We start from the raw sequence: 26,820 nt of genomic DNA, 5'->3' as shown, positions 1-26,820 counted from the left end.
TAGTTATACTTTCAATACTTTAGCATTTGTAAGGCTACATTTTGGCACTGTTCTAGTGTACTGTCACGTGCTATAGTATCTATGGTACCGTTCTAATGCTCCGCTCAGGCCAATCAAGGTTTCAATTTCTTTTTTTTCATTTGCTGCAACTGCCACTGTGTACCACCACTAGTACCACCGCAATGATGCCATTTCAACCGCCCAGGATTGCCATCCTTAATCGCCATTGGCAATGCAGCCAGCCCTGTGCCTAGCTCTATTTTCAAACACGAATTACAGGTAAGATAAGCATTTGGGGGAGGAAGACTAATGGAGTAGTATGAGAGACGAGAGACTGACGGTAGTACTAGTAAAGTCCTAGGACAATTGAATTCACTGACTCTGTGAGAGGCACTTACTTTTGTAAACATTTGGGCAATTACTTACACATTTTGAATCAAGAAGCCACTTAAGTTTCAGGAAAACAAACTTACAGTTAACCCCCTCCCCCCTCCAGCCTCAACTGCAGTACAAACACGTATGCTATGTTTAAGTTGAAAGTAATATTTATTGATATCCCTAACAAAAATAAACTATCCTGCAAGACCCAACCCACCCCCCTATCTAACTCCAACGAATGTCCATGAAATAAAAAGCCCCCAAAATCCAAAAAAACCAAATCCCTATTCCCACCCCCCAAAATTCTTTAAAAAAGGGGCAAGGGACAGTCTCTCCTTCTCTAATGCTGCCGGCGGCGTACTTATTGGGCCAGGTGGTCATGCTCCTTGCGGAGATTCTTGAGCAGGATTCTCAGTTCCTTCTGCTCCTGCTCAAGGTAGGACACCCTCAGGGTTAGGCGGTGCACGCGTGCCTTGCACCTGCTGTGGGGGGCAGCTGATTTTCTGGCTGCTTGGCGGTGGCGGGTGGCTGCGGTACCACGGCTCCGTACTGCTGGAGGCCTGCGCTGACTGGCTGACCCAGGGAGTGTGGAGGAGGATGCAGCTGTCCCTGTGGATGTTGTGGTGGTCTGCGACTGCGTGTCCTCCTCCTCCTGGGCCACCAGCCGCCGATATTCAGCGACAGTCGTCTCCAGTTTCCGTTGCCGGGCCCGTCTAGCCATCTCCTTCCTTGACAGTTTGGAAGGAGCATCTATATGAAGAAAGAAAAACATAGTCTGTAACCAATGCTCTTTAAGATTAACACAAAATTCTTCAGCAGAAAGTTGTGTCACAGTAGAACTAGCATCTTGCAAGCACAGTACATAACTTTTGTGGCCTGTATCTATCTAACCTCCCACTTCTTCAGCCTTGCTCTAACATTAGTGGGAGTTTCAGGAATCAATTCTATGAGCACTATGGACTCAGTACATTAGAGTCGACTATGACAGTACACCAGTCTTATTCTTCTTCTTCTCTCTTGTTTAGCGAAATTGGTACATAAACTTCTGGAAGCCGGCATAATGCCAGCGCAGTCAACTTGCACTCCATGATGACACAGGCTTGCGTTACTGTACCAGTCCAGTACATGCAGGTGGTGAAGCTCTTACTTTTCTATTATGGGTGACACTTAGAATACTTTGTTACAAGGGCTACTGATTAATTAATTTAACTTTCACCCTACAGTGCCAATGACTACTAGAAAAGGAAAATGAAGAAGATAAATAATATGATTATCTATCCCTTCACAGGATATGTATTTGAGTATATATGGGATTACTTTGGGTGCTTTGTTTTTTATTGAGTGAACACTGATAGACCACACATGCATGACAGAGTTGTACAAAAATTATTAACAGAGGTAGTGAGTGGCCCCCGTAATCGCCGGATATATGCTGTGCTTGCAATACAAAGTACTGCTACTATTCATGGTAGTATTCGGAAAAAGTACAACTTCTTTTCCTTACACTGGAATGGACGTGCGGGTGCAGTGTTACATGCTCTTCAAAGTAACACTTAGTTCATCCAGTGACCGTCTATTCTCTCTGCATACACATATGCTATCTATGAGTCAGATAGTACCATGATCCAGGCATCCATCCATTCAAAGTAAATGTCAATCATTCTTCTTAATGTCTCAAGTGGACAAACCTTACTTTTTCTCACAGGAAAAGAACATTTTCATTTTATTTTGAAAACCGCAAGCCATGCATCCGTGCTTGACTTGCATTTGAATTTCAACCAAAGGATACATTGCGTACACATACAGTTTCTGTTTCCTCCACCCAGGCAGTCCTCTTCCCTTTCTCCTTCCACCCAACCTTGCTGCATCATTCAACCGGACATGCATAATATTCCCAGCCACCTCTGGCAGCTTTCAAAAACACGTATAATTCTTTGCCAGTCATCATTACTTTTAACTCGCTCGTCCTTCCACACTTACTTACACCCTTCTTTTCCTTTTCGTTCATACCATCCATTAAGTTCATCTCTGATCTGACTTGGATTCTCGAAAAAACTTTCGCAGCTGACTTGAAGTCAATTTAGAGGAGGCTACTACCTGGTTAATAAAAACTTAGTTCTAAATTTGTACGTCTTCTTAACAGTATAGTATACTTGTACTGTACAACATATACTACACCCGTGCAGAGAGCACACTCTGCAGTCTGCTATCTCAATAAGTAAGGAATAGAATAGCTAACCACTGTCCGCCACTACAGTGGCATCCCCCACAGCAGCTTCCACTGGCTGTTGCACCGCCTCCGCCCCAGGAGTGCCCACCTCCGCGCTGGCCCCGGCACCGGTGGATGGTTGTGCCGATGTTCCGCCTAGAAAATACATTTCAGCTTCTTTGATGCCATATACACCACTCCCTAGTATTTTGTCTATGAATGAAAAAATTTCACTACAACTATACAAACAAATGTAATAATTAGTGACTGTCTAGTCAAAACTAAAAATTGCCCTTTTTTTCAGGGAAGGGTGTTGTCTTGCTACACTTTTTTGCACAACAGATGAATGCTTGCTTTTTAACATGCACCGTTTTTCTAATAACAGACAGAAGCTTTCCTTCAAAGAACAAAAGCAACATCAGATCATCATCAGTAGGACGGAGTCAGCAACGATTGAGCACCACAAAGAGGATTTGAAGTTCCAACCAGGTGAGGGCTCGCCTACATATAATGTGTGAGATCACTAAGCACTTTTCCATTTTCAATCCACCGTTTATGTTGTATGTTGAACTTGATTTTAATAAATGTTTATACTTTTAATAAAGCTTTAAAACTTACACAGAATCTGTGTTTTTTAGTCATGAGTGAGTGAGCGAAAGGGTTTGCAATTTGCAAGCATGAGTCCGTGGCTCAGACAGTTCAGGACTCTGACTCCAAAGTCTTATGTCCTGGGTTAGATAACCATCATTGGGGATCAATCAACGATGAATTAGGGAGCTAAATGACTCTGTCACACTAGCTAGTCAATAAAGAGATTGGGAGTTCAAATTTTGTTATGACTGAGGTATGTGGAAAGTCTAACTGCACCTATTATAATTGATAAAGAATGCACTATTTAGTAGGCATAGTTCTGTTTGTGCAGAATTGTCCCTGAAACATTAGTAGTATGGATTGTCCTCCTATCCAATCAAAAAGTAAACTAGTATCGTATTCTTTCTTGGTGGTCATTGACAGTTTATTGTTGGGAATTGTCATAGCATGAACATTTAGAAGACTTCAAAAGACATTATGGATAACCCAGAGGACTGCACTAAGTGCAAAGAGCTATTTCTGAATAGAATGGGAGTTTCGTTTAACACCTTTTGCCAACTGTGCAAGCTTAGTTAGCTACACAGACAGACTAATAATAATAATCTAGCAGTACCACAGGGAGTCATAGTAGAGGCAGGATAAGAATTTAGAAACAGTCTACAAGAAGATCAAAGACGATGTAGGAAAAATCGAATGAAGAACGTTAGTAAAAAATAGGTACTCTAAAAGATAGGGAAGTATAATTTTTAATATCAACATGAAAACTTACTGGGGCCAGCAGAGGAGCCCTCGCCGGACCGATCCTGGCCTTCCTGGTCCTCGTCCACCGGTGCCGCTACCTCCTCCTATGTCCTCTTACCCCTGGGGGAAGCTGATGTACAACATGAAAGAAAGACCCAAACATGGATGATTGTTGTCAACCAAATCAAACATTTCAAAGGAACAATAACAAATTATTTCGGGAAAATAGCAAATAGACAACAATTGCACTACATGTATTGACCTATCTGATGTGGTCTACTAGGATATTAGTATTGCTGAATTCGCGGACCGTCGACTTGGAAAGTTATGTAACTCACTAAACCAACTACAAAAAGGTTCGACTAGGACTGGCAGGCAGCACTACCCAGCACGCGAAGTGACAAAGTCCATCATGATTGCAGACCAGTGAGAACATTAAAAAGTAAGTTTCCTACTACATAAACAATCATTAAAATACTCAAACTATCAATCCACCACCACTATCTCTTCTTAGTGGCAGGTGTACACAGGAAGGACTGGACTTGAGTCTCTAGGGGCAGATTTACATGTCCCTTGTGGCTCTTTTGCTTCGTAGTTGCGTGACTTTTGTGATGCAGCGGCAGCGCTAAAGAGGCATTAACAACGTGACACATCTGGAAGATGCATCACATTGTAAAGCGCTGCGCCATCAGGGGGCGTTCCGGCACAAAGGAGTTCGTTCTCTTGCAGGAACGCATCCTAAAAGTGGCTGAGTGAAATCTACAAGATTCCACTCAGTCACTTTTAGGCCAATGCTGCCTCACTCAAAACCCTGCACCTGCTTGAAGCAGACATACGGCTTGACGCAGCATTGAGGAGATAGGGCGCCCCGGAGCATTGATGGAGCTGCGTTGTGGTTGCGACGCAACTCCAGCAATGCGCTGTCTTTAGGGCACAGATCGGTGAGTTTCTGTGTTGTTTTTGCCCCATGGTGCGACGCACAATTACTGGCGCATCCCTGCTAATTTGCAGGGATGCACCAGTAATTGTAAATCTGCCCCCTAGAGTCTAGCATTACGCAGTTCTGTAAAGTACACTCATACATAATTACTCAGGCCAATGAAATGAACAAAAAAAATCTAAAACTAATAAGCATAGTAGCACCGCCACTGAGCAGGAGAGCAGTGCACCTGAAATGCAATCAAAGAACATTTTGAAACATAATTTACCTACAATCTAATCGGCAGCATTATTGCTCTTCGGAAAAAACTAAAATTTGCAATATGATAACACATAGAGCAGGAGAAAACAGAGTAGTGATTAAATAGCGACTACTACTCACCAAGCCAGGGGATCTCGACGCCTAGCAGGTCGAGCAGGTCGCGTTCACGGTCCAGGAGGTCGGACCACCAGTGCATGGCCTGGTTGTAGGTGCGCCGGATCCGACAGTGTTGATACATGGCCCGGCACACCTTCTCCCACCGCTTCCGACGCTCCCGGAGCCCGTACCCGCTAGCGATCCTGCCGCCTGCCGTAATGGTCTTGGGGAGGCGGCGCTGCATATAGTAAAAAAGTGCGGCCACCTCCTCTGCGCTGAAGATTTCCCAGGCTGTGACTAGCTACCCGCATGGGAGCCGGGTACGGGGTGCTGGACCCTTCCCCTTCTCCTTCCCGGCTCCCTTTGCCATGGTCCTGTACAGCAGAGAGAAAAAAAAGGAATGAATAGGGAAAAGTAAAGTTAAAAAAAAGTTTAAAAAAGTAGCTTTAAAAGTAACAAAAAGTTGAAAAAAACACAAAATATAGATCTAGAAAAAAGAGGGATAGATATAGAGTAGAAAAGATAAAAAAAAGTCCAAAGAAACAAAGGATTGCACAGATGAAAGGAGGATTAGAAAGCATGCACAGAACCATAGCAATGAATGAAAAACAAGATTGCCGTGCCCATTGAAGACCCCGTGGGTAAGTTCGTGTGATTTTTCCAATGCGAGTACGCAAAAACACGTGCGAACTGGTAATACGCGCTACACACAACGCAACATTGTCAATAGCGCCCAGAAACAGAAATACGCATGGCGCACAAGATGGCCGCGCCCATGTATGACCGCATGGGCAACCAAGCGGTCGGTGCGCTGCAAGCGGTCCGCGAATAAGCAAAAAACTGGGCAAACAAGCAAAAAAGAAGAAATCCGCAAATTGGCACGGTTTGCAAGTTCGATTTTGAGCTAAATTGCGCCCGCAAATCTCACGAAATTGCAGAAAAAACAAATTTTGCAAAACTGAAAGCACTTAGGAGGTGCAAAAGTTCAAGCTAATTTGTAACCATTCCCTATAGTACTTCCTGAGGGGCCCCTCCAGAGTTCAGTTGCCTACTTGCAACTATTCTATGACCCTGCTCTGACCCTCAAAGCAGGGTCAGAGAATAGTTACAAGTATGGCACAATGCTCCTGTAATTTTTTTTAACTACAACAGGAAGCACTTACAGCTAGGAAAGCAGGTGCCAGACTTAAAGCTCAAATTCAGTGACACATTAACCAGCCCCAAAAAAATACATCTAAGTTGAGGCTGGGAAGGTGTGCTTTGCTTTCCCTTATAATCTACAGCGGTGAGCAAGAGGGTGGTAGTGGTGAACCAGAGGGTGCTGTGATAAACCAGAGATGGACAGTGATGATCCAGATGGTGGCAGTGGCAAACCAGAGGGTGGTAGTGATGAACCAGAGGGTGGCAGTGATGAACCAGAGGGTAGAAGTGGTGAACCAGAGGGTGGCAGGGATGAACCAGAGGATGCCAGTGATAAACCAGAGGGTAGCAGCCTTGAACCAGAGGGTGGAAGTGATAAACCAGAGAGTGGCAGTGATGAACCACAAGGTGATGAACCAGAGGATAGCAGTGATGAACCAGAGGGTGACAGTGGTGAACCAGAGGGTGGCAGTGATGATCCAGAGAGTGGCAGCAGCAAACCAGAGGGTGGCAGTGATAAACCAGAGGGTGGCAGTGGTGATCCAGAGGGTGGCAGTGATGAACCAGAGAGTGGCAGTGATGATCCAGAGGGTGGCAGTGGTGAACCAGAGGGTGGCAGTAATGAACCAGAGGGAGGCAGTGATGATCCAGAGGGTGGCAGTGGCAAACCAGAGGGTGGCAGTAATGAACCAGAGGATGTCATTGATGATCCAGAGGGTGGCAGTGGTGAACCAGAGGGTAGCAGTGATGATCCAGAGGGTGGCAGTGGCAAACCAGAGGGTGGCAGTAATGAACCAGAGGGTGGCAGTGATGATCCATAAAGTGACAGTAATGAACCAGAGGGTGGCATTGGTGAACCAGAGGGTGGCAGTGATGATTCAGAGGGTGGCAGTGGCGAACCAGAGGGTGGCAGTAATGAACCAGAGGGTGGCAGTGGCAAACCAGAGGGTGGCAGTGATGAGCCAGAGGGTGGCAATTGCAAACCAGAGGGTGGCAGTGATGAACCAGAGGGTGGCAGTGGCAAACCAGAGGGTTGCAGTAATGAACCAGTGGGTGGCAGTGATGATTTATAGAGTGACAGTAATGAACCAGAGGGTGGGAGTGATGAACCAGAGGGTGGCAGAGATGATCCAGAGGGTGGCAGTGGCGAACCAGAGGGTGGCAGTAATGAACCAGAGGGTGGCAGTGGCAAAGCAGAGGGTGGCAGTGATGATCCAGAGGGTGGCAGTGGTGAACCAGAGGGTGGCAGTGGTGAACCAGAGGGTGGCAGTGGCAAACCAGAGGGTTGCAGTAATGAGCCAGTGGGTGGCAGTGATGATTTATAGAGTGACAGTAATGAACCAGAGGGTGGGAGTGATGAACCAGAGGGTGGCAGAGATGATCCAGAGGGTGGCAGTGGCGAACCAGAGGGTGGCAGTAATGAACCAGAGGGTGGCAGTGGCAAACCAGAGGGTGGCAGTGATGAACCAGAGGGTGGCAATGGCAAACCAGAGGGTGGCAGTGATGAACCAGAGGGTGGCAGTAATAATACAGAGGGTGGCAGTGGTGAACCAGAGGGTGACAGTGGCAAACCAGAGGGTGGCAGTGATGATCCAGAGGGTGGCAGTGATGATCCAGACGGTGGCAGGGGTGAACCAGAGGGTGGCAGTGGTGAACCAGAGGGTGCTGTTATGAACCAGAGAGTGACAGGGGTGAACCAGAGGGTGACAGTGGTGAACCAGAGGGTGCTGTGATGAACCAGAGGGTGGCAGTAGTGAATCAGAGGGTGGCAGCGGTAAACCAGAGGGTGGTAGTGGTGAACAAGAGGGTGACAGTGGTGAACCAGAGAGTGACAGTGGTGAACCAGAGAGTGGCAGTGGTGAACCAGAGGGTGACAGTGGTGAACTAGAGGGTGATAGTGAGGAACCAAAGGGTGGCATTGGTAACCCAGAGGGTGGCAGTGCGGAACCAGAGGGTGGCAGTGGTGAACCAGAAGGTGGCAGGGATGAACCAGAGGATGCCAGTGATCGACCAGAGGGTGGCAGCCTTGAACCAGAGGGTGGCAGTGATCAACCAGAGAGTGGCAGTGGTGAACCAGAGGGTGGCAGTGATGATCCAGAGGGTGGCAGTGGCAAACCAGAGGGTGGCAATGATGAACCAGAGGGTGGCAGTGATGATCCAAAGGGTGGCAGTGGTGAACCAGAGGGTGGCAGTAATGAACCAGAGGGTGGCAGTGATGATCCAGAGGGTGGCAGTGGCAAACCACAAGGTGATGAACTAGCGGATAGCAGTGATGAACCAGAGGGTGGCAGTGGTGATCCAGAGGGTGGCAGTGGCAAACCACAAGGTGATGAACTAGCGGATAGCAGTGATGAACCAGAGGGTGGCAGTGGTGATCCAGAGGGTGGCAGTGGCAGACCAGAGGATGGCAGTGATGAACCAGAGGGTGGCAGTGGCGATCCTGAGGGTGGCAGTGATGAACCAGAGGGTGGCAGTGATGATCTGGAGGGTGGCAGTGGCGAACAAGAGGGTGGCAGTAATGAACCAGAGGGTGGCAGAGATGATCCAGAGAGTGACAGTAATGACCAGAGAGTGGCAGTGATGATCCAGAGGGTGGCAGTGGTGAACCAGAGGGTGGCAGCAATGAACCAGAGGTTGGCAGTGGCAAACCAGAGGGTGGCAGTTATGAACCAGAGGGTGGCAGTGATGATGCAGAGGGTGGCAGTGGTGAACCAGAGGGTGGCAGTAATGAACCAGAGGGTGGCAGTGATGATCCATAGGGTGGCAGGGGTGAACCAGAAATTGGCAGTGGGGAACCAGAGGGTGCTGTGATGAACCAGAGAGTGACAGGGTTGAACCAGAGGGTGACAGTGATGAACCAGCGGATGCTGTGATGAACCGGAGGGTGGCAGAGGTGAACCAGAGGGTGGCAGCGGTAAACTAGAGGGTGGTAGTGGTGAACCAGAGGGTGACAGTGGTGAACCAGAGAGTGACAGTGGTGAACCAGAGGGTGACAGTGGTGAACCAGAGGGTGACAGTGGTGAACCAGAGAGTGACAGTGGTGAACCAGAGGGTGGTAGTGGTGAACCAGAGGGTGACAGTGGTGAACCAGAGAGTGGCAGTGTTAACCCAGAGGGTGGCAGTGCGGAACCAGAGGGTGGCAGTGATGAACCAGAGGGTGGCAGTGATGATCCAGAGGGTAGCAGTGGTGAACCAGAGGGTGGTAGTGGTAAACCAGAGGGTAGCAGTGAAGATCCAGAGGGTGGCAGTGGCAAACAAGAGGGTGGCAGTAATGAACCAGAGGGTGGCAGTGATTATCCAGAGGGTGGCTGTCTTGAACCAGAGGGTGGCAGTGATGAACCAGAGGGTGGCAGTGATTAACCAGAGTGTGGCAGTAATGAACCAGAGGGTGGCAGTGATGATCCAGAAGGTGGCAGTGTTGAACCACAAGGTGATAAACAAGAGGATAGCAGTGATGAACCAGAGGGTGGCTTTAGTGAACTAGAGGGTGGCAGTGATGATCCAGAGGGTGGCAGTGGCAAACCAGAGGGTGGCAGTGATGAACCAGAGGGTGGCAGTGGCGATCCAAAGGGTGGCAGTGATGAACCAGAGGGTGGCAGTGATGATCCAGAGGGTGGCAGGGGTGAACCAGAGGGTGGCAGTGGTGAACCAAAGGGTGCTCTGATGAACCAGAGAGTGACAGGGGTGAACCAGAAGGTGACAGTGGTGAACCAGAGGGTGCTCTGATGAACCAGAAGGTGGCAGTGGTGAACCAGAGGGTGGCAGCGGTGAACCAGAGGGTGGTAGTGGTGAACCAGAGGGTGCCAGTGGTGAACCAGAGAGTGACAGTGGTGAACCAGAGAGTGGCAGTGGTTAACCAGAGGTTGGCAGTGGTGAACCAGAGGGTGATAGTGATGAACCAGAGGGTGGCATTGGTGAACCAGAGGGTGGCAGTAATGAACCAGAGGGTGGCTGAGATCAACCAGAGGGTGGCAGTCATGAACCAGATGGTGGCAGTGATCAACCAGAGGGTGGCAGTGATGAACCAGAGGGTGGCAGTAATGAACCAGAGGGTGGCAGTGATGATCCAGAGGGTGGCAGTTGCGAACCTGAGGGTGGCAGTAATGACCCAGAAGGTAACAGTGATGATCCAGAGGGTGGCAGTGTCGAACCAGAGGGTGGCAGTGATGATCCAGAGGGTGGCAGTGGCGAACCAGAGGGTGGCAGTAATGAACCAGAGGGTGGCAATAATGAACCAGAGGGTGGCAGTGATGATCCAGAGGGTGGCAGGGGTGAACCAGAGGGTGCTGTGATGAACCAGAGAGTGACATGGGTGAACCAGGTGGTGACAGTGGCGAATCAGAGGGTGCTGTGATGTACCAGAGGGTGGCAGCGGTGAAGCATAGGGTGGCAGCGGTGAACAAGAGGGTGGTAGTGGTGAACCAGAGGGTGGCAGTGGTGATCCAGAGGGTGGCAGTGGCAAACCAGAGGATGGCAGTGATGAACCAGAGGGTGGCAGTGGCGATCCAGAGGGTGGCAGTGATGAACCAGAGGGTGGCAGTGATGATCTGGAGGGTGGCAGTGGCGAACCAGAGGGTGGCAGTAATGAACCAGAGGGTGGCAGTGATGATCCAGAGGATGGCAGTGGTGAACCAGAGGGTGGAAGTAATGAACCAGAGGGTAACAGTGATGATCCAGAGGGTGGCAGTGGCGAACCAGAGGGTGGAAGTGATGATCCAGAGGGTGGCAGTGGCGAACCAGAGGGTGGCAGTAATGAACTAGAGGGTGGCAGAGATGATCCAGAGAGTGACAGTAATGAACCAGAAGTTGGCAGTGATGAACCAGAGGGTGGCAGTGATGATCCAGAGGGTGGCAGTGGTGAACCAGAGGGTGGCAGCAATGAACCAGAGGTTGGCAGTGGCAAACCAGAGAATGGTAGTTATGAACCAGATGGTGGCAGTGATGATCCAGAGGGTGGCAGTGGTGAACCAGAGGGTGGCAGTGGCAAACCAGAGGGTGGCAGTAATGAACCAGAGGGTGGCAGTGATGATCCAGAGGGTGGCAGTGGTGAACTAGAGGGTGCTGTGATGAACCAGAGAGTGACAGGGTTGAACCAGAGGGTGACAGTGGTGAACCAGAGGATGCTGTGATGAACCAGAGGGTGGCAGCAGTGAACCAGAGGGTGGCAGCGGTGAACCAGAGGGTGGTAGTGGTGAACCAGAGGGTGACAGTGGTGAACCAGAGAGTGACAGTGGTGAACCAGAGAGTGGCAGTGGTGAACCAGAGGGTGGCAGTGGTGAACCAGAGGGTGATAGTGATGAACCAGAGGGTGGCAGTGTTAACCCAGAGGGTGGCAGTGCGGAACCAGAGGGTGGCAGTGATGAACCAGAGGGTGGCAGGAATGAACCAGAGGATGGTAGTGATCCACCAGAGGGTGGCAGCCTTGAACCAGTGGGTGGCAGTGATGAACCAGAGGGTGGAAGTGATGAACCAGAGGGTGGCACTGGTGAACCAGAGGGTGGCAGTGGTGAACCAGAGGGTAGCAGGGATGAACCAGAGGAGGCCAGTGATCAACCAGATGGTGGCAGCCTTGAACCAGAGGGTGGCAGTGATCAACCAGAGGGTGGCAGTGGTGAACCAGAGGGTGGCAGTGATGATCCAGAGGGTGGCAGTGGCAAACAAGAGGGTGGCAGTAATGAACCAGAGGGTGGCAGTGATTAACCAGAGGGTGGCTGTCTTGAACCAGAGGGTGGCAGTGATGAACCAGAGGGTGGCAGTGATTAACCAGAGTGTGGCAGTAATGAACCAGAGGGTGGCAGTGATGATCCAGAAGGTAGCAGTGATGAACCACAAGGTGGTAAACAAGAGGATAGCAGTGATGAACCAGAGGGTGGCTTTAGTGAAATAGAGGGTGGCATTGATGATCCAGAGGGTGGCAGTAATGAACCAGAGGGTGGCAGTGATGATCCAGAGGGTGGCAGTGGTGAACTAGAGGGTGCTGTGATGAACCAGAGAGTGACAGGGTTGAACCAGAGGGTGGTAGTGGTGAACCAGAGGGTGACAGTGGTGAACCAGAGAGTGACAGTGGTGAACCAGAGAGTGGCAGTGGTGAACCAGAGGGTGTCAGTGGTGAACCAGAGGGTGATAGTGATGAACCAGTGGGTGACATTGGTAACCCAGAGGGCGGCAGTGATGAACCAGAGGGTGGCAAGGATGAACCAGAGGATGGCAGTTATCAACCAGAGGGTGGCAGCCTTGAACAAGAGGGTGGCAGTGATGAACCAGAGGGTGGCAGTGATGAACCAGAGGGTGGCACTGGTGAACCAGAGGGTGGCAGTGGTGAACCAGAGGGTGGCAGGGATGAACCAGAGGATGCCAGTGATCAACCAGAAGGTGGCAGCCTTGAACCAGAGGGTGGCAGTGATCAACTAGAGGGTGGCAGTGGTGAACCAGAGGGTGGCCGTGATGATCCAGAAGGTAGCAGTGATGAACCACAAGGTGGTAAACAAGAGGATAGCAGTGATGAACCAGAGGGTGGCTTTAGTGAAATAGAGGGTGGCATTGATGATCCAGAGGGTGGCAGTAATGAACCAGAGGGTGGCAGTGATGATCCAGAGGGTGGCAGTGGTGAACTAGAGGGTGCTGTGATGAACCAGAGAGTGACAGGGTTGAACCAGAGGGTGGTAGTGGTGAACCAGAGGGTGACAGTGGTGAACCAGAGAGTGACAGTGGTGAACCAGAGAGTGGCAGTGGTGAACCAGAGGGTGTCAGTGGTGAACCAGAGGGTGATAGTGATGAACCAGTGGGTGACATTGGTAACCCAGAGGGCGGCAGTGATGAACCAGAGGGTGGCAAGGATGAACCAGAGGATGGCAGTTATCAACCAGAGGGTGGCAGCCTTGAACAAGAGGGTGGCAGTGATGAACCAGAGGGTGGCAGTGATGAACCAGAGGGTGGCACTGGTGAACCAGAGGGTGGCAGTGGTGAACCAGAGGGTGGCAGGGATGAACCAGAGGATGCCAGTGATCAACCAGAAGGTGGCAGCCTTGAACCAGAGGGTGGCAGTGATCAACTAGAGGGTGGCAGTGGTGAACCAGAGGGTGGCCGTGATGATCCAGAGGGTGGCAGTGGCAAACCAGAGGGTGGCAGTGATGAACCAGATGGTAGCAGGGTGAACCAGAGGGTGGCAGTGGTGAACCAGAGGGTGGCAGTGATAATCCAGAGGGTGGCAGTGGCAAACCAGAGGGTGTCAGTGATGAACCAGAGGGTGGCAGTGATGATCCAGAGGGTGGCAGTGGCGAACCAGAGGGTGCCAGTAATGAGCCAGAGGGTGGCAGTGATCAGGCCAGAGGGTGGCAGTCTTGAACCAAAAGGTGGCAGTGATCAACCAGAGGGTGGCAGTGATGAACCTGAGGGTGGCAGTAGTGATCCAGAGGGTGGCAGTGATGAACAGGAGGGTGGCAGTGATGATCCAGAGGGTGGCAGTGGTGAACCAGAGGGTGGCAGTAATGAACCAGAGGCTGGCAGTAATGAACCAGAGGGTTACAGTGATGATCCAGAGGGTGGTAGTGGCGAACCAGAGGGTGGCAAGGATGATTTAGAGGGTGGCAGTGGCAAACAGGGGGTGGCAGTGGCGAACCAGAGGGTGGCAGTAATAAACCAGAGGGTGGCAGTGGTGATCCAGAGAGTGACAGTAATGAACCAGAGGGTGGCAGTGATGAACCAGAGGGTAGCAGTGATGAACCAGAGGGTGGCAGTGATGATCCAGAGGGTGGCAGTGGCAAACCAGAAGGTTGCAGTGGCAAGCCAGAGGGTGGCAGTGATGAACCAGAGGGTGGCAGTGATGATCCAGAGGGTGGCAGTGGCGAACCAGAGGGTGGCAGTGGAGAACCAGAGGGTGGCAGTTATGATCCGTTGGTGGCAGGGGTGAACCAGAGGGTGGCAGTGGGGAACCAGAGGGTGATGTGATGAACCAGAGAGTGACAGGGGTGAACCAGAGGGTGACAGTGGTAAAGCAGAGGGTGCTGTAATGAACCAAAGGGTGGCAGCAGTGAACCAGAGGATGGCAGCGGTGAACTGGAGGGTGGTAGTGGTGAACCAAAGGGTGACAGTGGTGAACCAGAGAGTGACAGTGGTGAACCAGAGAGTGGCAGTGGTGAATCAGAGGGTGGCAGTGGTGAACCAGAGGGTGGCAGAAATGAACCGGAGGGTGGCCGCGATGAACCACAGGGTCGCACACAGGCTGGACATGTAGAAACAACATGGTCGCGACTGTTGCGACCACACAAGTAATTTTGCGTTCCCGAACTTGTAAAAAACCCTCGCGAACTGGCAAAAACAGCAAATTCACAAATTCGCATGAATTCACGGATTTTGCGAATTGCGAGTTCGCTTTCGCACGAATTTGCGGATCGCGAATTCGCAAATTTCGCCCATACTTAATTAACACAGTACATGAAATGCTTGCTGATTTCATGGCTTTTAACCATCAAGAAATGTATGACGGTACATCTAATTATGAGGAAAGGTTATGTTTTCACCATTATGGTCACCATTATTTACATAAAGCAAGTACTCCACATGCAGTATTTAAACCTACCAAAAAGGGACACTGCCCTACATCACCACAGAGTAGCTCAAGCAAATCTGCACAGAAGTTTGCCTATATTTTTTGTCACAATCCAGCAGACTCAGAGTCCTAATATTACAAAATTGCACCTTTACCAGGAAAGAATATGCTAACTGATACAAAGTTGATTAATTCTGTACCTTTCTTTTCCTGGCTTTATTTAGAGCATTACATATCACACCAAATGATTATCCTGAAAATAACTGTGCAGCAGACATTCTGTCTTAGCTAGGCCCAGATAAAGGATCTAAATACACTAAAAATTCTCACTTTTGCATGCTTTGCGATTTTGCAGGAATTTACAATGTTCATGGAGGACAAGCTTGACATCATGCTTAGGAATGAGACATACAATTTTTCTTGTTCCACTTCAGAGCGATGGTTAGTGTGGCTGTTGGATACTAACGGATGTCAGGCATGTTTTCTTGACAACACAAAACAGTTTAGGATAAATAGGCCAGACCCACGTTACATGCAGACACAACATGCAGGAATGGTCACAACATGCAATGTTGGAAAGTTGTGCCTAGAGTGGCTAAAAGATTAAATGTTGTCTCAGGTAAAACAATATCCGTCTCTTCTATCTGATAAAATGGACCTCCCTGATTTTTAGTTAGGTCTCCGAAAGGCACATCAAAAGCGCTTTCTGTTTGCAAAATTCAGTGAACCGTGGAAAGTTTCAATGCAGGAAGCTGCTGCAAGACATTTTGGAATTGACAGAACAAATTTAGAAAAGGCTCTAGCAGTAGTGGGCAATCATATGGCTGCATTATCCAGTAGGATATATTCTCTGGGTAGCATTGTGTCATCTGCTACTGACATCATACAGAGTGACAATTCCTCTCTGCAACATGGACAATCACAGCTTATGTCAATTATGCTACTAAGTTGAACTCTACAGACACTATGCACTGGTCGGGTTCCATGGAAACACCTGACTGCCACCTGTTTGTTTTTATCATACAACTTAACAAAATAACAGACTACTAGTGCTAAGTTACACATAGAAAAGTTAGAAAAATTACAATTTACTATTGCGGAGGTACCATCCGCAGATTGGATAATACACAAGTTTATTTCTTGTCAATTTCAACCTTTTACTTTAAATACTACTTGCACAACCTTCACCCTTCCCTCCCCCTTTCACCTCATCCCTTTCTGCTTTTCCCCGTCCCCTTCCCCTAAATTCTTCTCTTCCACCTCCCTTCTCTCTTCAACCTTCCTTCCCTCTTTCTTTGCTTCCTAACCATGTCTCCTTCCTTGACAATTCCTTCTTCTTCTCTCCCTCACTCCACCTGTTACCTGTCCCCCTTCAATCAGTGTTCACAACCTACAGTACTTGTCCAGCTCCTTCCTCTCTTTTCTCCCCATACTTCTGGCCTTCCTTTGACCCCCCTTCCTCTCCCCCTGTAAAACACCCTCTCCTCTCTTCTCCATGTACCTTTGGCATTCATCTAACCCCTGTCCTCCCCTCCCTGTTCAGCCTCTTCCTCTCTCTTCTTCCCTTACCTTTGACCTTCATTTGACCCCCACCTACTCCTCAACCTTCTCTTCCTATTTATGATCTCTACTCTTCCCCTCTGTTCAACACCAGTAAAAATATTTCTCTTCCCACCACTGTTTTACCATCCTCTCCTATCGCCCACCATCTTTCCCTACCTTCTATCCTTGCTGCCCAACTCCCCACCCATTACCCCATCCCTCTCCTCCCTCCCTCTCCCTCTGCACTTCCTCCCTTATACCGTTCACCGACCTTGCCCCGTCCACTCCCTCCTGTTTCCCGCTCATCCATCCCTCCCCGTCCTCAATCACCCTCTGCACTCCCGCCCTCATCCATCGAGCCACCCAACACTCTGTGCTCAGATCTCCTCTTCCTGGAAAATAAACTTGATTCTCTCATCTCTTCTATTTCCCAGCTTGTAGCATCCATCTCACTTTTAAGCGCCAAGATGTCCTCCTTCCCTAATATCCTCCCGAGGAGCTCCGTGCTCCCACGCCCCAACAAAGCCAACCACAGTCTGTCCTCTACAGACATCTCCAACTTACTAGCCAGCTACAAGACCACCAGCGTCACTCCCCCTCTACCTTCCTCTCCTATTAATAGGGGTGGGCAGAATTTACGTAATCGCGTTATGCAAATCTAAAATATCCGCAAACACGCAGAAATTCCGCAAACACGCAGAATTGCTTATTTGCAATGCTTTTTTCCTGTTGGCAATTGCTGTTTGCTTGCTCGGGGGGAAATATCTTGCGAACATGCATTTTCAGAACGCGAAAAAACAAAAAAATTCACGAAGTCGCGGAAAGCAAAATTTTGGGCAATTTTGCATTCTCCGCAGAACGTGAAATTACCCGAATTCCGGAAATTCTGCGAGCGGAACGGAATTTACTGCCCAGGCCTACCTATTAATTCTACCCAGTTTACTATTCAGACCATCTCCTCTGTCAGAAGCTTCTAGCCTCCCTTTTACCGGGCACCCTCATTCAAGAATCTTATCCCTATCTCCTTTAACAGCCCTAACACCCCATCACCAAAACAGTTGTGTGAGAGCTGCATTGCTTGCTCCACAACTGCAGATCTGAAATCAAACGCAAATTGGAAATTTCTGACATTATCACCCTCCAGAATCTTGGCATGTTCTTCTTCACTGAGACCTGGTTTAATGACTCCTCTCATACTTTGTTTGATCTTCTGGTACCCACTGACTACTCTATCCTCAGAAATGACAGATCAGACAAAACTGGGGGCGGTGTCGCTATGATCCTTAGAAATTCCCTTCAAATGAAAGCCTTCCCTACCACCCTTTTCCGTACTTTCGAATGCCTATCCCTAGAACTTCAAATACATCATGGGTCACCCTTTAGATTCTATGCCATATACCACCCGCCCAGTAACTGCTCTTCCTTTTTGGAGGAACTCACTGCCTTCATCAGTGACCAATTTTCTCAAAGTGATAGGCAGATCTTCCTGGGTGACTTTGATCTATATTGGGGTCTTTGGAAGGCTCGGCTGCCAACAAGCTAGCCACCCACTCTCAGCCAAGGATCTCTTTCAACATTGTTTGGAAACCACTCATTCCAAGGGCTCAATTCTGGATCTTGTTATATCAAAAGCAGACCTGCTGACTACTGCTCCCCCATCCATGTAGACTGGTCTGACCACTTCCTCTTTCCCTTCCGTTTTCATCTTTTGTACGTTATAACTTTTGGCCAACATAAAAGAGGTACTACCTGGTCCCGCAACACTAAAAACATTGATCTTGACACTTTTTGTGACTCTGCTATGCGGTGACCTTCTAGACTTGACCCTAACGTGGATGTCAATGTTCTTACCGCTCAGTGCCTCTCAGTCCTAGCAGTTGAAATTGACAATATCGCTCCACTCCAAAGCAAAAGGAAAAGACCCAGCCCCTCAGCACCTTGGTTCAATAAAGCTCTCTACAATGAAAGGAATAACTTTAGAATCCTGGGGAAACATTGGAGAAATTCTACCTCCAATCTCTCTCTGTTACATTCGGCAAGATCCAAATAACATAACAACATCTTCCATAAAAAAGCATCACATTTCAGATCCCTCCTTGACTCGGCCAAAAACAGACCCCAAAAACTTTTTGACCTCATCAAAAACCCAAACTGTTCCCCCCTAACTACTAAGCCTGAGGACTCGACAAAGAAAGCAGCTGATTTAGCTATTGTCTTTGATGAAAAGGTCAAAGCACTGGTGGATCAAGTCGCCCACCCCACCCCCTTTGAGGAGCGGAAATGCTTAGTCACCTGGCAATACTTTGACGTCACCTTGGAAGATGACCTCCTCAAATGCATCCTAGAAACCTAACAATCCAACCACTCTTCTTACCCCATCCCTAGCGTCATCGCCATCGATTTCTACACCCAGTCTCTCTCTTACTGGACCAGGCTAGTGAATCTCTTCCTCAGTCAAGGCACCCTACCTGTTCGTCTTAAATCAGGACAGGTTACCCCTCTTCTAAGAAAAAACCTCAGCTGATGCGACCGACCTCAACAACTTCTGCCTATCGCCAACCTCGCTTTTCTTTTGAAAATCACTGAAAAAGGTGTTGCGAAACAACTTTCCCTACATAATATGGACAATAATCTCCTTGACCTTTTCCAGTCTGGCTTCCTCCAAAATTCCAGCACTGAAACAGCCCTGCTGCAAGTGATTGATGATTCGTTGCATATACTCGACTCTGGGGAATCGTGTCTTCTGCTTCTTCTAGACCTCTCTGCAGCCTTTGACAATGTTAATCATAGCACCCTCCTCAACACTCTTCAATAGAGAATGGGATTGGATGGCACAGTGCTTAAATGAGTTGCCTCTTTCCTCTCATACAGATCCCTAATGATTAAGATAGTGAAAAGTCTTTCATCTCCATTGGCTGTAGGTCAAGATGTCCCTCAAGGTCTATTCCGGCATTCACTCTGTTTAATCTCTACCTGGAACCATTAAGGAACCTCCTAAGCAAATCTGGGATCCATTATCATCTTTATGCAGATGACACTCAAATCTACCTCAAGGTGTCTTCCGCACACGATCTCTCATTACTCAACTCTACTCTCAACTCCTTTCGCAACTGGATGTTAGCTCACCAACTCATTCTAAATCCCGCAAAAACTGAATTCCTCTACCTTTCTACCTCTCTCTCACCTCCTCCCGTTCAATCGCGGATGGATCCGCTGAACTTACTCAGCAACAAACCCATCATTCTCGATAGCGCTAAATCTCTAGGTGTCATTCTTGACAAAAGACTCAACTTAATCTCCCACATTACCTCTATTGCCAAGAACTCACGGTACCAGTTGCGCCTTCTGTGGGGGATCCGTTGGTTCTTCCCGGAGAAAGACTTAAAAACCTTGGTACAATCACTGTACCAAGACTGTACAAGACTGGATTATTGCAATTCTCTTCCAATGGACCTACCCAAATCCGACCTCTCCCCTCTCAAATCAATCCTCCATTCAGCAGCTCGCTTCATTTCAGGTTCTAAACAAAGCGACCACATCATTCCTATCCTGTCCTCTCTTCAAAGGCTCCCGATCGAGGCAAGATCTATTTACAAAACTGCCTGCATCCCACACATTGCCTTGCACTCGTCCTCCCCTTGTTACCTGGCAAATAAATTTAAATTGTCCGGAGGCTCTCAACCCTCTTGCAATGCGGAAAAGCTTCTGCTCGAGCCCCCCATCTTCAAAAGGGAAAGATTGATGGCTTAATCCTTTTCAGGCAATGCAGTGAGAATCTGGAACTCACATTCCCCTTTGCTCCGTGCCACCTCCTCTAACCGGATCTAAGCTTATCTCAAATCTCTTCTTTTCCAAAGACATTTTCAGAACTAATACTTTCATACTCAGGCCCCTCTTAGAAGTTCGCTCTTCATTGTAAATTTGTATTTTTTCCTGTGCATTCCTCACCCCTGGGTGTTGTGTTGGATTTTGTGTTTGGGTACCCTTCATTCTCAGGTCCCTCTTGGAAGTTCGCTCTTCATTGTAAATTTGTATTTTTTCCTGTACATTCCTCAGCCCTGTATGCTGTGTTGGATTTTGTGTTTGTGTACCCTTCATGTTTAGACTTTAATGTTCTATTTTGTACCACTTTTCTCTTGAAACATAACTAGCTCTATTGTACAGTGCTCTGACCCCTTCGGGTAATGTCCTCACTTTATAAAAATGCACTAAATAAATAAAGAGAAAGGTTTGTACCTGAGCTATGGATCCTACCTTTTTTTTATTACTGTGGGAATGGTGCAAATGAGGATTTTCTTAGCGGTATAGCCTGCAAGAATACTTTAAGCCATATTCTGGTTGGCAGAGAGGTTACACTCCATGGTGCATGTAATGAGTCCAAGGCAAACTTTTCATATCATCTGAAAGGTTCCCTGGCAGCTGTGATTTGTTCAGCATTAAGATTTCTCTCTAATGAGAGTTATGTGATGTTGAGCAGTTAAGGTTGCTGTGGGATGAAAGCGGGAATACTGTATCTGGTGATGGTTTCGGGGGTCATGACCTGTTATACACAAGTGCTATTCCTACAAACCCGTACAGTAAGGGATGTGACAATTTGGTCTTCAATAAAAAAAATTGTGAACTCTGATGCTTTAAGCAAACTGAAAGCCTCATTATTTCATAAGGATGTGGCCTGAACATTTGCAAGGGAGTTGTTTGATCTTCAAGTTGTGATGTCTTCCTCTGAGACTCAGTTGCTACTTCATGCCAATCTCTAAAAATAATTTGGTTGCTAGTGCACCACATTTGTAACATTTCCAATACTGTGGGTATAGCATATATTTGTAAAACTATTAGCTCTGGGTTGGTTAGTACCTTCCAGATGGTCTTAAGAGTTATTCCATCTTTTATACACTCCTTGGTGGGATGCAGTTTTGGAGGCTTAACACTTGTCTATTCCTAGCTGTTAGGACACTGTTTTGTTTCTATTTTCTCTACAATAGAATTTCTGCCCAATGAGGATGGCACTACAACATGTGCGGCTGTGACATGAGAGAATAATTCAGTTCTCTGGCAGACTCTTACTTCAAGAACTGGATGACAACTGATTCTTGTCCTTTCAGCCTGTCTCGCTACACTGCATGCAGCCTATATTCTGCTGTCAGCTGTGCATTTTTCAGTGTGCCCTGGATATATGCTTGAGGATGCAACCGGTCCAATTTATGGACATTTCACTGCTGGTGGGTCCCATTAAGGTTCACTTGTACAGATGCCCTGCACAATTACTTTTGCTTCAAAATGCATATATATGAGCCTTCCTGGGATCCTGCAGCTTCTGGTGACTTTGGTCCTGGCTCGTCCTCTGCGGATGCACTACTGGCCATTACTCCTTCAGGAGCAGCTGTGGGCATTAGATTTGATCAAGTTTGTGAGAGGGGTGCCCCCAGAACAATCCTCTGTGGAAGCTGGGAACAATAATGTTATGTCTACTCCTTGGAACATTTAAACAATCTGGAACTTTTGAGCAGTGGAGATTTGTTTATTCAGCTGTGTTTTTATTTGCTAATTGCTTTTTAAATGAAGTCTTTTTACTTGTCTTTTTTCTATTGTGCTTTTAAATACAATTGAGCTTTCTATGTGCTTTTAAATTAAGGAACCACAATGGTTTTGTGATTTTAGCTTTCATATTAAATCTATATATTTTTAGCATACGTTTTAGGATTCTTTTTAGTACTTTACGCCCAAGGAATGGGTGTTATGTGGTCACCTGAGGCCCAGGCGAATACACCACCATTTTACATGTTCAAGTTTTAAAGTAGACATCTTTCTTCACCGTTGACAATTGTAACAAATCTGCTTGTGTGCCTGTATGGATGATATGCTCTGAAATTATTTTTGCTTACATTCTACATTTCTTTGTAATCAGAGCCTTCAACATTCTGTAGGAAAGCTAAAGTTCACTGTGCAAAATGTTGATGTTTGTTATTGTTTTGATGACAGCTTTGTCAGGATAGACTCAATAAGGACAGCCTGACTTGAACTTCGGCATGGCAACATGGGTAAAGCATATTATATAAACAACTCTCCTTTGTTTACTCAGAGGAGCATTTCACTGACACTGTTGAGGTTGCCGCATGGTTGAATTCTAGCCCAGCTGAATCCTGTTTTCCTCCGGAGAAGGAATGGTGCGCAGTTCTACATCAAGACAGGCTCCCAGATTAAACATACCCACAGGTAACTGAGGAGTTAGATCCCCCTATTGGGATTCTGACAGATTCACCCACCATAGGCACAGTTGGATAGGGAGCGTTAATAGGAGCATACATATAATTGTACTTATAGACAAGCACATGATCTATGTAACAGCACAATGATTGAATTGTTCATTTTCTTTACCATTCTTGTGATGCTGATTACTCTGTTTTGTTTCCTTCTATTGAATATTGAAGCACATATATTTTACACAAGAATCTTATTTCTTCAATAAGCATTGAAATGACAACTCAAGAATTTCTTGAGTCTCCCTTTGGGCATGCATGAGTTACCAAAGAAAAGAGTTCTATATCTATTTCCAGTATTTCTTTGGGGAGTCATGGTTGTCATGTACTGAGGGTGCACGTACCACCTGTTACCCTGCTAGGTTAGGAGTGCAGATGGGGCACTGTGAGCTAGCCAGGACTCAGGTCACCATTTCCTGATGATGTGCTCAGTATTGCATAGTTGCTTATGTTGTTCAGCAAAAGCTAATTCTTGCAGAGAAATTGTGAATTGTTTGACACTTGCATTTGCTTCCAATCAGGCAACAAGTCAATTCAAAATCTTACTGATTACTTTTAAAGCTGTACATAAAAAATGTCCCATCTATCTTCAGGACAGAGTTAAACTGCATTCTCCAAATAGGGCACATCGGTCATCTAACCAGTAATTGCCATGCATCCCAAAGGTTTGCAAACCTAGATTAGGCGGTAGATCTTTTTCAATGCTTTGAATAAGCAATTACTGGAGACACACATAATTTGTTTTTTAAAAGGGATTGAAGACCTTTCTTTTCAGAGAGTTATAATTAAATGGCAGACACCTTTATTGGCTTAGCTCTGGGACGGTCCCTTTGGGAGCAGCTGGATGCACATTGTAAATAAGTTTGCATGTATTTTTCTTCCTGTAAATAGAACTCAGATCTGACACTCCCTCAGCTATTTCAAGAAGTTCACGTTTTTCTAGTCACCCAGATTTCTCACAGTTTTGTGCCCCTTATGATCTTATTGAACTACCACACATGTATCCGTATGACTTGCTTGTTGTGTTACCCTGGCTCATTGCCTTGCCATCTCACTGGAAGCTATAGACTCAGAATGTAGCGATTCATGCTGCAACACACATTAATGTCATTATTGATGGCAGTCTCAGACTCCTCAATACTCCTCAACAGTTTGGCTATAATGTTCTGGTTGTCATGGTCCCAGCCGGGTGTGTTCTGACCGCGGGTATGATTGGCTTCCGGTATCCGAGCCCACATCACTGACAGGTCAGTGGTATAGTGCTCGAAAAGACTTGAGGAAGCACTTCTGGGTGAGACCGCATTTAGCCGCGGCGCTCATTCCCGTCAGTGCTTCCAGTACTGAACCTTTGCTGTTGCCTGCCGCATTTCCGCACTTTCGCACCTCAGATCTTTGCCTCTGGCTCCCTCTGCATCTTGGCCCAGTAGAGACGCTCATCCTATTGGTCGGACTCCCGCAGGAGCACTTTTGCAGGCTCACCACCGCAACACACTTGGGGAAGCGTAGTTGAGGCTTTAGCCTTGTTCCTTCTAGGCGCAGGGGCGCGTGATAAGCCTGACTTCACAGTGACAAGCTTGGGGAAGCGTGGTTACGGACATACCTTGTTCCTTCTCGGCGCAGGGGCGCCTGACACGCCTGATTTCACTGTGACAAGCTTGGGGAAGCGTGGTTACGGACATACCTTGTTCCTTCTCGGCGCAGGAGCACCTAACAAGCCTGATTTCACTGTGACACGCACAGGGAAGCGTGGTTACGGACATACCTTGTTCCTTATCGATGCAGGACCACCTAACAAGCCTGATTTAACCATGACACACACAGGGAAGCGTGGTTACGGACATATCTTGTTCTTTCCTAGCGCAGGAGCGCCTACATACATTGTTTTACGTGACACGCACAGAGAAGCGTGGTCACATTTTTTTTTCTTTTTTTCTTTCTTCGGCGCAGGAGCGCCTGTACATGTTATCTGTGACAATCAATTGAAAAAGGTCTATAGCTAAGTAAACAAGGGACAATAAAAAGACAAAACTGGATACCCTACACTATAATGGAAGGAGCCCACATGGAGAAGACTAATCACCAAATAAATAGAAAAAATGTTTAATGTTTTATTTTGGACTGCTTCAACATCTTGTTCCAGACGCTCTCTCTCCGATGGCGTCTTTCATGATTTGAGGACTGCATTTTGCTTGTTGCTGCAATGTACAGATATCCGTGCAAGTCTGTCCTTATATCTTTTACCAGCTTTTGAACGGTGTCCAGTTGTGGCGTACAGAGCTTTTGCCATCCATCCCCAGAAGGACCTGTCACCTTTATTCATATGCTCCATTTCCATTCCTTGTTCATCTACATATCCATGAAAGGCCATTAGTGTGAATTTATTCTCTTTCCAGAAATTACTTCATTTTATATCAAACCTTCATTGATCCTCTCTTCTCCATCTACCAATCGGAGCAATTATCAATCCTGACTGGCTGCTTCTTTTTCTTTCTTCTTGTTATTGCTGCTTTTAATTTGTGTCTCCTGTTTTGCAATAGACGGTCACCTGATGAAGGCTGACAAGCCGAAACGTGCGTAGTGTTCCCTATCTACCGCTTTGCCTCCATCGTCTTTCTTGTCTAATGCTATGTTCATGTTTGTTATGTGTTTTTTATGAATTTCCATGTTATTGCTGCATTTATAATTGATCATCCTTCAAAAATCTACCAGTTTGAAATCTTTAAAAATCGACCAGTTTGAAATCTAACAAAGAAATATAAAATAAAAATTAAAATATTGATTTAAAATAAAATTCACAAAAATTAATCAACTTTTCTATTTATTTGGTGATTAGTCTTCTCCACGTTTGTCTTTTTATTGTCCCTGGTTTACTTAGCTAAAGACCTTTTTCAATTGATTGTTTTTCCCTATGTATAGCTAGTATATCTAATATATAGTGGTCCCCTATTTCTAAAATAACATGTTATCTGTGACACGCCTAGGGAAGCGTCTTCACGTTGTTCATTTTCCTTTCTTGGATATCATCACGCAAGAGCACCCTTGTTTTGTTACACTGCTTACTACCATCATGCAAGTATGCGTGACAATTCTCCACCTTCCTCACACAAGACGTCGGGAGCCCTGATTCAGTCCTCGACCCGAGAAGCCTTCATCGGAGTGCCACCTTCATGTGCCAGGTGACTATTGGATCTTGATAACAGCTCTCCATACTGTATGGTTGTTTTGTATGCTTGTGTGCTCTAGTAAGAAGGGAGGGAAGAGGCACTAATTCCTTCTTGTTCCTCCGTTTAGCTGGCGATACCCAGAGAGCACCCACAGTCTAGTGAGATTTCTCATCTGGTCTTCTTTCTGACACCTTAGACACCTTCCCCTGATCCCATCCTTGCCTGGGTCTGTCTTTTCACCTTGATCAGGTAGGGAGGGGAACGGTGGAGGTTGTTCACGTCGTCCCTGCGAGATAGCTCCACAAGTAATTCAGGAAAGACTTGTGGGGTTCTGACACTGGTAAATCAATCTTCCCTACTCAATATTGTGGAGTAGAGCACTTTCCTCAATAGTCTGCCGCAATGATATTGTGGGATGTCTGTATTCCTTTCTTGATAATTTATATGCCTTAACGCGAGTAAACTGATTAGGAAAAAGAAAGCAAGAAATTAAGATTAATTACAGTTTGATCATCATGCATTTAACAATTCAGATTTAGGATTAACAAAATGCATAGCATGTCTGAAATCATAACAACACTGCTTGCAAACAGGATTATAGACTGTCATTGTTTAATCACCTAAAATGAGATCAAAAGAATATCCTTGTTTTAATACATGTATTATTTTTATTGACTGTACAACATAATGCTGAACTCTCTAAAATAGACATCAAAAATACATTGCAAGTATTCATGTATTTTATCAGAGTAGGGGTCCATTTGAATTTTTTTAGTATTTTCTCTGAATATTGCTAGTAGTGTCTGCTGAAAAATTCCAGAAGGCAAAAAAATGGATTACATAATGGTTAACCATGCAATACAGTCCTATAATTCTGTCTGACAGTTGGCATGGGACCCCAAAAGCAGTGCGATTGATCTTGGAGTCACCAAGAATCAGAGAAAAGCACAGAG

The sequence above is a fragment of the Lissotriton vulgaris genome, chromosome 3_1 (assembly GCF_964263255.1).
Source record: "Lissotriton vulgaris chromosome 3_1, aLisVul1.2, whole genome shotgun sequence".
In the NCBI taxonomy this organism is placed as follows: Eukaryota; Metazoa; Chordata; class Amphibia; order Caudata; family Salamandridae; genus Lissotriton; species Lissotriton vulgaris.
Note: the sequence above shows the minus strand (reverse complement) of the source record.